Source organism: Trichomycterus rosablanca, chromosome 11 (genome assembly GCF_030014385.1).
Source record: "Trichomycterus rosablanca isolate fTriRos1 chromosome 11, fTriRos1.hap1, whole genome shotgun sequence".
Classification (NCBI taxonomy): domain Eukaryota; kingdom Metazoa; phylum Chordata; class Actinopteri; order Siluriformes; family Trichomycteridae; genus Trichomycterus; species Trichomycterus rosablanca.
The window spans coordinates 2,629,496-2,637,851 of NC_085998.1; positions in this window are offsets into that span (position 1 = coordinate 2,629,496).

Here is an 8,356-nt window from a genome sequence, read left to right on the forward strand (position 1 = left end):
TTCTGCACGTGTGAACACCAATGATCCTTCCAAAATTCCATGAAACTCCCATCCGTGAACTTCAAAGCATGTTTCCAGTTCCACTTCCTTGCTGAGGGTCAAGTATGAAACTGAGTTGACTTGTTTCTTCTACGTTTCTTCAACCACTTCGCCGATGCCCAGTTCCTCGCCGAGCTCTACGGCTCATGGGGACGAGTACAGACTCTGCCTGACCAAAATCTGTGACGGGTCAACGATCAACAAACTGATGGACGACGGCGTTCTTTAGCAGCCTCCGGTGTTTCTGAGAAGATCCTGCCCTCAGATCCTGCAGAAGATTCCTCTAGAAATTATGATGGAACTAAAGCTCCTCTCAGAGGTTCCTCAGCAGACTCGTAGACGCTAAAAAATAATTCTGCACCAGTGACGCCAACGATCCTTCCAAAATTCCACAAAACCCATATATGGTCTTCAAGACGTGCTGATGTTTCCATCCATGGACTTTGAAGCATGTTTCCACTTCCACTTCCTTACTGAGGGTCAAGTATGAAACTAAGTTCCTCATCTTCTACGTTTCTTTAACCACTTCAGTCAACTTCATGTTAAAGTGCCACTGTGGGGCACTACAGTTCACTTCAGGTGTTCCAACAACAGTTCCAGCATGAACGAGCCCCTGTGGACAAAGATGACCAGACGAGTTTGTCGTGGAGGAACTCCAGTGGTCTGCGCAGAGCCTCGACCTCAACCCCACCGAACACTTTGGAACGAATTGGAAGGTCGACTGTAAGCCCGGCCTTCTCACCCAGCGTGTGCCTGAACTAACAAAAGCTTTTTCGATGCAGATCAGTGACTTAGAGGATTTTCTTTTACTTCTTTTATTTCTTCTTCTCTTCAATCACTTCACTCAAATATAGAAATAAAAATTGGCCACTATGGGCGCTATAACTAAAATTTTTGGTTGTGCCCATATTTAGGTATCACTACAGCAGATTTGGGACAATTTTATTGCCGAATGCCCTTCCTAATGCTGCCCTCCTATTCTATATGGGCTTGGGACCAGCACTAAGAGTGCACTGACAAGTGCAAGTGCACTTCCCAATGGCTGAACTGTTTCGACCACCACTATGGGGCGCTATAACCAATTTAAAATTTTGGTTGCTCTCTTATTTAGGCGTCGCCAGAGCAGATCCGGTCCGCATAACAGACGCTCTCTCTATTTCTATCCGGGCTTGGGACCAGCACCTAGAGCGCACTGACAAGTGCAAGTGCACCTCTCAACGACTTGACTTGCCACCACTATGGGATGCTATAACCTATTTAAAATTTTAGTTGCTTTCATAGTTAGGCGTGGCCACAGCGGATCCAGTCCGCATAACAGATTCGGGACAGTTTACTCGGACCCCGATGATCTCCGAATCTTTAAAGTCAGTCCCAAACCCCAAATCCCAGTCCTACAGTCCGAAATCCCAACACTATGCTAATGTCTGGGTAACGAGTCCGTATTTAGCTCTAGTGCTAGTGTTCCCAGCGTTATTTCCATCAGAGTTGATGTTTTTGTTGCCTAAATTTAAAAAAATGTAAGAATATGATCAGTCAGCTTTTTACCCTACAAGCAACTAGATCTTATTAAAGGTTCGAACCCTCTGTAGTGCAACCACGGTGTTTGGCGTCACCCTAATTATGAGATGTTTTTGTAATATTATATAATCTCCATCACTTCGGCTTGTTTCCTCACACCATCGTCCTCTTATAGCCACTTTCTCCACCTCTGTTTTTTCCAAATTTTGCTCTCTAATATGCGTCTACCTCTCCTGCACCCACTTCATCCTCTCCATACGTCTCTTCTCTACCAGGCTGTCCGGGTACGAGCTTCGATATCCATCGTCGGATGAGAGGAAATCCTACACCAACCCTTCTTTTGTACACAGACTCTCTCCCGGACTGTAAACTCTTAAACTCTTTATCATCACCTGCTCACGTTCCTCTAAACCTCAGTTTAAAAAAAAATAAGGGACTTTTTTATCCAAACACCTTCTGGCTTTTTTATTTACTGTTGAATGTGTGACGTTTCTCTGTACCGCGGTACTGAACTCTACACAGTTTTAATGTTTCTTTCCTATAATTTTTTTTCCTGGAAGAGGAACAGGACAGTCAGGATGCCGTGATGTTCGTACCTTAGTCTTGCAGGGCCAGAATTGATCCCTACTGAGATTACAGGTCTGGGTAAATTTAGTATGTGAGGAACTAATGCTGCATTCAAGTGGTGTCGGTTTTATGGGAAAGACGAGTTTCTCTCGGGAGTCGGAAGCTAAAGTCGGACACGTGGAAATTTACGACGCAGCACAAATGCAGACCCTCACCCTGACCGACAAGAGCTGCAGACTAACATGTGGCCGCAGTCCGTATCCCTACAGAGTCACGCAGTACTATCCGTGGATCGATCATCTCTCGTCCAGGCTCCTCGTCCAGCCAGCAGAGGTCGCAACTGCAGCCTCAATAAGAAACCTTTAAGATTTTTTAAGATTTAAGACCTTTGAGATTTAAACTCAAGCACTCGAGATCTCAGAGAAACCCGCTGCCTGTCGCGAAGGCACCGTAAGTCCAACTAGGTCGTCAGGAAACTAAATTTTAAAAAACCCACAAGCGCCTGCTGGATTACAACCGGCTGTGTTCCAAACTGCACTCTAGTGCACTTAAAACTGGCTGTGTGCCAAACTGCACTTGAGCAAACTTAAAACCAGCTGCATCCCAGATTGCATTCGAGCAAACTTAAAAGTGCCCGTGCTCTAAACAGCACTCAAGTGCACTTAAAACTGGCTGCGTTGCAAACCGCACTCTAGAACACTTAAGACTGGCAGTGTTCCTGACTATGGTAGTGATTTAAACTGGCCTCGAGAACACTTTTGAACCTGGCTGTGTTCCAAACTGCACTCAAGTAAACTTAAAACCAGCTGTGTTCCATACAGCACTCAAACATACTTAAAATCGGCTGTGTTCCAAACTGCACTCTAGAATACTTATAACCGGCTGTGTTCCAAACAAAACTCTAGCACACTTAAAACTGACAGTGTTTTAAACTATACTCAAGCACACTTCTAACAGGATGTGTTCCAAACTGCTTTCTAGCACATTTAAAACTGGCTGCACTCCAAACTGCACTCAAGTGCATTTAAAACCACCTGTGTTCCATACTACACTCTAGTGCACTTAAAACCACCTGTGTTCCATACTACACTCTAGTGCACTTAAAACTGGCTGTGTTCCAAACTGCATTTGAACATACTTTATATAGGATGTGTCCCAAACCCCACTCGAGCATTAAAAAAATTGTCTGTGTTCCAAACTGCACCTGAGCACACTTAAAACCAGCTGTGTTCCACACTGCACTCTAGTGCACTTAAAACTGGCTGAGTATCTAGCTTCACTCAAACATACTTAAAACCCGGCTGTGTCCCAAACTGCACTTGTGCACTTTATGGTATAGTTTACCACTGAGCACAAAGCCAGGATATCACTCATGTGCTGTGTTAAAACATCCGCGCTTCAATATCTTCTGAACTCTTATAACTAAATTAAGTGTAAAACTGGGACCCATGAGACGGGACGGAAGAACAAGGCAAGTAAAGAAGCAGCTGTGAGAGAACTAAATCAAATAGTAAGCCTATTTCTGAGAGGTGTGGTTTTGCGGGTGTTAAACAGGAGTGGGTTTAAAAGGATGTGTGGGCGTGGCCGCGCTTTCAGAGCTTTCACCCGACCGCTAATCTCATCAGGAACCAGAACTGAGCCCAGCGAGACTATTTCTGTCCAAACCTCTGCCGGGGTGTGTGTGTGTGTGTGTATGTATGTGTGTGTGTGTGTGTGTGTGTGTGTGTGTGTGAATAATCATGTGACCAACAATAATAAAACCTGTTGAATTTGAACAGTCGATCTCGAGTCTCTAATCATTCTGATTTACAGGGAACTGGTTTAAATAGGAACCAGATCAGTTCATACACTACATGGCCAAAAGTATTTGGACACCTGAGCATGAGCTTGTTGGATGTCAAACAGAGTGACGGCCGTTTGATCCTTTCAGCCAGAACAACCGCCGCCCATATTCTGAGAAGCTTCTCACAAGACTGTGTATGGGAATTTGTGCCTCAGTCGATGTTCCAATTCATCCCAGAGCTGTTGAGTGGGGCTCAGGTCAAGACTCGAGCTTTTCTTAATGTCAGGAACAAAAAAAGGACCTTCCCTAAACTGTTGCTGCCAATTCTGATAGCAACTGTTGTGTCTGAAACACTTGAATTCAATCATTAGAAGGGGCAGGGGCGTCCCGATACTTTTGTCCATATAGCGTGGATCTGGAAAGGTTCATGTTTGTGATGAAGCTGTATAAATCGCTCAGCAGGTGGCGCTGTGGTTAATTACGCTAGCCCACTCCTGCTGGGATCCAGGGTTCGAATCCCAGTCTACTGTACATAGACACTTGATTAGCCCTGCGACGGAGTGGTGGCTTGTCCAGGGTGTGTCACCGGAGTAGCCTGACCCACTGCAACCCTGACCAGGATACATTGGCAGTAAAATGAAATGAAAGGCGTATAGATTTTAATTTACCGCGCAGAGCACAATCGATGACTTTGGCGCTAACGAGTTTAGCATTACAGATCAAACGCCGCGCAGCTCTGTAGTGACCCGAGCGGCTAATTACCTCGATCGTTAAATCTTACGCCATTAAAGGACGCGTTCACACCTTCAAACGGAATCCCTGATCAAAGACGTGTTTATGAAAAAAAACCTGATTAATACCGAAGACGGTCCAGTACCGCCGCACATCATCCGGTCCACCCCATTAAACAGCTTTGGGAAGAATGGGAAGGCTGACTGTGACGGGTTCCTGAACGGGCACAAATTCCCACACTTCAAAATACAGTGGAAAGCCCTCACAGAAGAGAGAGATGTTACCGCTGTAAGGTTTCAAAACAAGGTTAATTCAATAACCCTGTTCTCAGGTGTCCACATACTTTTGGCTATATCAAAGACATAAAGTAAAGGTTCTAATTCACATCAGAAGTCATGATGGGTGGTGCAGTTGAGTTTTGGTAGGTTCTCCCCATGTCTGTATGGATTTCCTTCCACCTCTGGAACACTTAAACTTCTGGGTGGCTCCAGGAGCACCGGGACCCTGATCAGGATTATCCAGGTACTGAAGATTATCTGATCCTGAAGAACATGATGAACGTTTCATGCTGTTGTTTCATGCTTTATCCTGGTCAGGGTGGCAGTGGGTCCTGTCCTCCCTGAATCACTGGGTGAGATGCAGTAACACTCCCCAGACAGACAGGACGCCAGTCTATCGTAGGGCCTCGGCTCCTTCTTCTCAGACATAGAGTAGCCAATCATGTCTGTACGTAGACCCCGACCGGCTGGGGATTCGAACCCTGGTCACTAATGAGATTTGCTACGGACGTATTCCTGTGTTTCTGGGGGCTCCAGGAGCACTGGGACCCTGATCAGGTACTGAGGTACTGAGGATGAGTGAATGATTAAGCTCTGTTCCTTCTGATCCTGAAGAACATGATGAACGTTTCAGGTCATCGTTTCATGCTTTATCCTGGTCAGGGTGGCTGCGGGTCCGGTCCTCCCTGAATCAGTGTGATGCAGTAACACTCCCCAGACAGACAGGACGCCAATCTATTGTAGGGCCGTGGTTTCCTCGTTACATTTACATTTGCAGCATTTAGTGGACGCTTTTATCCAAAGCGACTTACAATTATTGAAGGTTAAGGGCCTTGCTCAGGGGCCCAATGGTGGCAACTTGTGGCGATGGTGGGACTTGAACCAGAAACCTTATGATTACTAGTCCAACTGCTGTCTCTGTAGCTCAGCAGCTCAAAATCTCAGACATAAAGTAGCCAATCGTGTCTGTATGGGCAAGCCGTAGCTTAGTGGTTAGGGTACTGGACTAGTAATCAGAAGGTCGCTGGTTCAAACCCCACCTCTGCCAGGTTGCTGCTGTTGAGCAAGGCCCTTAACCCTCAATCGCTCAACTGTAACTTTAATGCAAGTTGCTTTGGATGAAGGCGTCTGCTAAATGCCGATAGCACCGCTAGGGATTCGAACCCTTGACCCCAGTGATAGCGGGTTAGTGTAATTTCCCACTGCACCTCCTCCACTGTACTCGATAAAGCAGTTTAAACTGAGGGATTTATCCCTCTCTGTGAGGTTACATTTATAAACATGGATGGTTTTGGGAGGTGGGTGGAACCCAGAGATCCTGGGGGGAACTCGGAGCCCTCAGATCTACCCCGGACTCCCACAGAACCTCAGAAGAAGCTTCGCTGGAGTCTCAGATCAGCTTCTCCATTCCATAAAGTGAAAATAAAATCATTAGTATCATTACAGAGAACAGGAAAGAGGAAATGAGACGGGTGAGAGTGATGGGTAGGGATTACTCTTAGCTTTTACTCTTCACACACACACACACACACACACACACACACACACACACACACACACACACACACACACACACACACACACACACACACACACACACACACACACACACACACAGACACCACCCACTATCGCTGTGAGTCAACACTACGAATATGCCAAGCTGCCACATTTATTTACCACTCACACACACACACACGTCATCATGAGTGCTATCACACACAAAACACTCAATAATGTGGCATGACGGGGTGTACAAGCAGCATGACATGATTTTAAATAAACAAGGACTTAATATATGTATGTATATTTATAGAAGTTTCCATCTCATGTGTGTGTGTGTGTGTGTGTGTGTGTGTGTGTGTGTGTGTGCGTGTGCTCCATTACCGTATGTAGAAGTGATTGTAGAAGTTTATTGATGCTGAAGTCCAGTGTGCATCTAAGGAACGAGTACCACTAAGAGAATGCAAAGCACCCACCAGCGGTACAGCGGTACCTTGAAACTCAACGTCAGTCGATTCTGGGAGTGGCGTTGAGTTTTAAAGACGTTGAGTTTCAAGGTATTTTTTCCCATAAGGATGTTTGGGAAACCTGTTAATGCGTCCACGGTCCCATAAAACTGCTTATATTTTATTCATTCATTCTCTTACTCGCTTATCCAATCAGGGTCGCAGGGGGGTGCTGGAGCATATCCCAGCTTTTTAATGGGCGCAAGGCACACAGTAACACCCTGAATGGGACGCCAGTCCGTCGCAAGGCAGAGACACACACACATACACACACACACCCATTCACTTATAGGGGAATTCAGTGTCTCCAATTTACCTGACTGCACATCTTTGGACTGTGGGAGGAAACCGGAGCTCCCGGAGGAAACCCCACGCAGACACAGGGAGAACATGCGAACTCCACACAGAAAGGACCCGGACCGCCTCACCTGGGGATCAAACCCAGGACCTTCTTGCTGTGAGGCGACAGTGCTTCCCACTGAGCCACCGTGCCACCCTGCATATATTTTAGTCTCATGTAAAATAATGAGGTTGTTTTTGACTCTTATACACTGAAAATAACACAAATATAATATAAAAACTCTGAAATACAATTAAAAACAGTACAGAAATACAATAATACCTGCACTTCTCCCTACGCTTCTTAATGGTGGAGATGCTTGATGTTGGAATACCGTATTCCCTTCAGCACCGGCGCATTCACATGAGAAGTGACAAAACCACTTTTGTGCCGCTGTGCCATTATGTCCCATGAAGTGTGACGGCGGTGCACAAAGCTTAGCGTGACTTACTGTAGTAAAACAGCGAGTGAGGAATGTGATTAGTGGAGGAACTTATGAGCAGTAATAATGAAGAGAAGTTTAGTGCTCCTGTCTCCTTCTTTTACTACATTAAACCCCGTTAAGCTTTATTTTGAACCAGAAGCGTTTTAGACTCTGGGAGAAGCTGATTCTGATTCTCACCATTTCTCAGAAGCTGGAGCTGTAACACAAGTTTAAAAGTGAAACAGGGAGGAAAATCCAGATAAACACAGATACATGTGGAGCTGTAACCCTGGATCTGCACCTTATTCCACACTGATGCAGATTCAGATCATATTCACACGCTGATGAGGTTTTACCGCTCAAGCCGAGAGCTGAACAAGGGGGACATCAAGTTACAAGGTACCAGTGTATATGATAGATTAGAAAACCACGTTCTATCTGTATTTTTATATACCGCAGCAGTTTGATATTCTAGCTCAACACTGTAGAGTGTGACACATCTGAAATTCCAATCTTAGGCAGTGCTAGCGACCTGACTGGGCATCCGACAGACAGAGTTGGCTGTGCCTGATGGGGTTTGTCCTCGCTCTTGCTTAGATGTACGATCTCCAGAACTGGTCGAGTAGCCAACTCGAGGGTTTTGGAGGATTCACACGTAATGCAGCT